Consider the following 4,372-nt stretch of genomic DNA (forward strand, 5'->3'; position numbering starts at 1 on the left):
TCGGTACAGTTCTAATACATTATTTCTTATCCCATATACATTAGAAATGACACTTAGCGATAAAGATATGCAATCTTATGCCTATTCAAAAAGCTTTGATATATGTAAATATGGAGTATATGGATATATTGGACCTAATATGCATTGAATGAACCTCTGCTGGCCATTTACAAAATACTTTGGATAACATGTTTGAGACTATGCAGATCAATTGGGCGAAATAGAAGACCCTTTGGCACAGATCCTTCATGGTGCGCCCCCAGCCACAAGATTTTTAAGCTGTCTAAACAATCTAGTTTTAAAATTTACATAATTTAAAAATTGGTGGATATAAGATTACTGTCTAACCCCCACCCCCACCCTCCCAAGGTTTGAGACTACGACTCCTAGAGTTTCCTGGAAGCATGTTCACCCTTCTAGGAGTTCTGGTTGGCCCACAGTGTCAGGAATACAGCTGGGTGTACCTTAATTCAGGGGTCTCCAAACCTGGCAACCTTAAGACTCAAGGACTTCAATTCCCAGAATTCCCCAGCCAGCAATTCTGGAAGTTGAAGTCCATGAGTCTTAAAGTTGTCAAGTTTGAGACCCTTGCCTTAACCAATTATGATTGATTGGGCCTTAGTAATGAAAACCAATATTTAAGGCGAGTGAAACTCCTTAACTGACAGTAAATTCCCCTAAACGATTGTGCAGAAATCCTTCTCATCCTGGCTGATTCTAGAGTCTTAAATGTAGGAACTTTGAAATATGCACGCCTCCCTAGCACCATCCCTATATCATGCACTTTGCTATAGCATACTCAGATCCCTGCAAGAAGAATTTGGGGTGAATATGTTCAATGTCTTAAGGCTAAACTGGTTCCTGCAGATGAAACCTTAACTTGAAATGAGCTCAGGTGAGGCAGACCTAAGATAATATTTCCAGCCAATGATGTTTTGATGCAATGCTCAGTTGGACGGTAAATTATGTTTGTTCCACATCGAAGGTTCACATTTAAGGAAAGCTTTAACGTTAGTTCAGGTTTACATTTTGGGCAAGGATCTGTTCAGTTATCCTCTCCCGAAATTCTCCAGCTTGGTTGTTGCCAAGAATCTGAAGAACACCCGTTGAGATTGAATTACTGAAGCCTTGAGGAAGTCCATCACCATATTACTTTGGGTGAAAACTGGAAGAAACGGTTCCACCTGAGAACGAACGTGCAAATGGTCGCAACGCGTTGGTTTACTCTTTTTGCCTTTTCTCGTGGCGTGTCGGTGTATAATGCACTCCTAAGGAAATGACATTTTGCTTTTATATTGCTTTGTACTGTCGGTGCCTTAAGTCATGTACTCCAGGCCCCTCTGCATAGCTAGTTTTAGTTGATTAGTTAATTTAAAAACCAGAAACAAAAGCAGAAAATTTTATAAAGGGTTTACCGTAGGTTACCTGATCACAGGAAAACATTTCTATCGTGTGACAAAATTTGTGATTTGGTTCTTATGCTATGTATAGGGTTATTTGTAAGTAGAAAAAGTTTATATTTTTGTCTTCGGTTGTAAGTGTACATGCTGTTTTCTTTTTCTTTTTAAAGAAATGGAACAGTTAATGCCTTGTCAGTACATGCCATCAGATTCCTGTAAAAACAAATGTGAAGGAACTCATTAAATTTGATCCTGGATTACTAAAGCAACAAAGCAGTTGTGGATATTTGGAATGAGGGAGAAGCTGGGTCTTTTATCAACAGGCCTCCATCTCATGTTGTTAGTTGTAAAGTCGTGTCCGGCCCATCGTGACCCCATGGACAACGTTCCCCCGGAGTCCATTGAAACTCACACCGCCTGCTTCGGTGACTCCATCCAGCCCCCTCATTCTCTGCCGTCCACTTCTTCTTTTGCCTTCCATCATTCCCAGCATGAGGCTCTTCTCCAGGGAGTCCTTCCTTCTCATTAGGTAGCCAAAGTCTTTTCCTCTTCAGGATCTGGCCTTCTAAAGAGCAGTCAGGGCTGATGATCTCTAGGACTGACCGGTTGGATGGCCCTGCAGTCCAAGGGAGAAGCAGGAGTCTCATAGCGCACACATTTTCTACAATAGAGATGAGTCCTTGACTTACAACCACAATTGAGCCCAACATTTCTTTTGCTAAGTGAATTACTGAAGTTGTTTAAGTTAGTATCCCGGTTGTTAAATGAATCTGGCTTGATTTTGCTTGTCAGGTGGTCGCAAAAGGGGAATCACATGATTCCGGGACACTGCGACCATCATAAATACGAGTTGGTTGCCAAGTGTCCGAATTTTGATCACGTGCCAATGGGGATGCTGCAACGGTTGTAAGTGTGAAAAACGGCCATAGGTGTCTCTTCTTCCATGATGATGAAACTTTGGTCACTAAATGAACTGTTGGAAGTCAAGGACTACCTGAATGTCGTTAAAAGCAAATTACAAAGCTGCTCAGAGCAGGGAAAAGGGGCTAATTGAGGCATCGGTTCACTTTGGGATCCAAAGGCATTAAAAATGGCCCAGGTAAAATAAATGACAAATTGAATAGCTGGTACCTTGGCGATGGTTTGGAAGAATCCAACCACTGATAACCTCAAGAACACCAGGTGGCCTCCTCCCCCCCCCCGCCCCCTTGCATGGTCCTTTAATCTCTTGCAACATTCATCCTCCAGTTATAACTTTTATCTCACAGCTCCATTTTTTATTAAGTGATTCGCTCACACTCTCCAGAGTCCACGATGCCCTTGAAACAAGTTAATCCGTGTGGCAAAGGAAAACATACCTTTGCTGGGAGCTGCCGCTAGATGTCAGCAACAATTTAGAGATCTCTATCTGTTTCCTGCTGTCACAAAGCTCCCCTGATCTCTGTGGGCCTGTTCTTTGCTCCTGCACATAGCTATGTCACAAGGGCCAAGCTTGCTAGGGACTATTGTGGATGACGGTGACACCACTTGAAGACCCTCCTTGAGGGAACTGGAAGTCTAGAAACATGACAGAGAGAGAGAGAGAGAGAGAGAGAGAGAGAGAGAGAGAGAGAGAGAGAGAGAGAGAGAGAGAGATGGATGAATAGATATAGATAAATTAGAGATAGATGGATGAATAGATAGATTAGAGAGATGGATGAATAAGGTAGGTAGATGGATAGAAAGAGATGAACAAGGTAGATGGATAGAAAGAGAGATGAATAAGGTAGGTAGGTAGAAAGAGACGGATGAATAAGGTAGGTCGATGGATAAAAAGAGACAGACAGATGAATAAGGTAGGTAGGTAGAAAGAGAGATGGATGAATAAGATAGGTAGGTAGGTAGATTAGATAGAGAGATAGGCGTAGGTAGGTAGATGGGTAGATAGATAGTCCTCAAATTGTTCTCAGTTCCTGCTTACCAAATAGAAGTAACAGATGGAAGACCATCAAAGAGAAATCCAACAAGGAATTAAGGAGAAATTTCCTGGCAGAACATTTAATTTCCTTGGGGTAACCAAGCCCCTGGCCATCCTGGCTGGACTACAGCTCCCATTGGCCTGCCAGGCCAGCTTTCCCAGAGATGCCGCAAGACAGAACATTTCTTTTGATTCACTTTACAATGGATTCATTGGGGGCTGCTTCGCTGGTGATCTCGCGCTGCAACGTGCAGAGATCATGATGTAAAAACATTGTGCGCTGACATCAATCGAACAGAAAAGCCGCTGACAACAACACCCATCATCCCCAGCCATCCTCCTGTCATCAGGATCTCAGTCACAAGGTGAGTGAAGCGCTGGGAAAAATGAGTGGCTGCTTCCAACAGTTCCCCATATCCAGGGTGGAAATAAATAAATAAATAAATAATTATAACAACAATAATAATAATACGATGTCCTAGGCCCCTGGGTGGGGCCCGACTAGTAATCAATGCAAAATCCGGCAAACAACTGGCCGCTGTGATACAATTTTGTTGTTACAAATAATAATAAGTCACTGGTATTTGTGACACATCTTTCAATGTTCAGTTGACTGAGTTTCATGTTTAATGAATAAAATAATAATATATTATATATTATAATAAAGTAATAACAAAATAACTAGCAACAATAATACAATTAATATAAGTAACAAAAGAACAACAAAACTGCAGCAGCAGTAACAATAACAGTAACAACAACAAAAAATAGTAGTAATTGATAAATCCCGCAGCCACCAGCTCAGTGGAGGCGGCTTCTTGCGGGCACTAAGACCCGGCGGAGGCGGCATCGGCGGCGGGAGCGCTCTGCGCCGCGATTGGCTGTCGCCCGCGGCAACGCCGGACGACGGCGCGCGCCTCTTCCTCGGCGCTGGGCTTAACGGCCACGGGGGGGGGGGCCTGCGGCGCATGCGCCGGGGCCCGCGAGCCCTCCCAGGGGGCGGGGCCGAGGAAGC

Source organism: Thamnophis sirtalis, unplaced genomic scaffold (assembly GCF_051295495.1).
Source record: "Thamnophis sirtalis isolate CommonGarterSnake01/CBP01778 unplaced genomic scaffold, rThaSir2_p1.2 scaffold_2, whole genome shotgun sequence".
Lineage (NCBI taxonomy): Eukaryota > Metazoa > Chordata > Lepidosauria > Squamata > Natricidae > Thamnophis > Thamnophis sirtalis.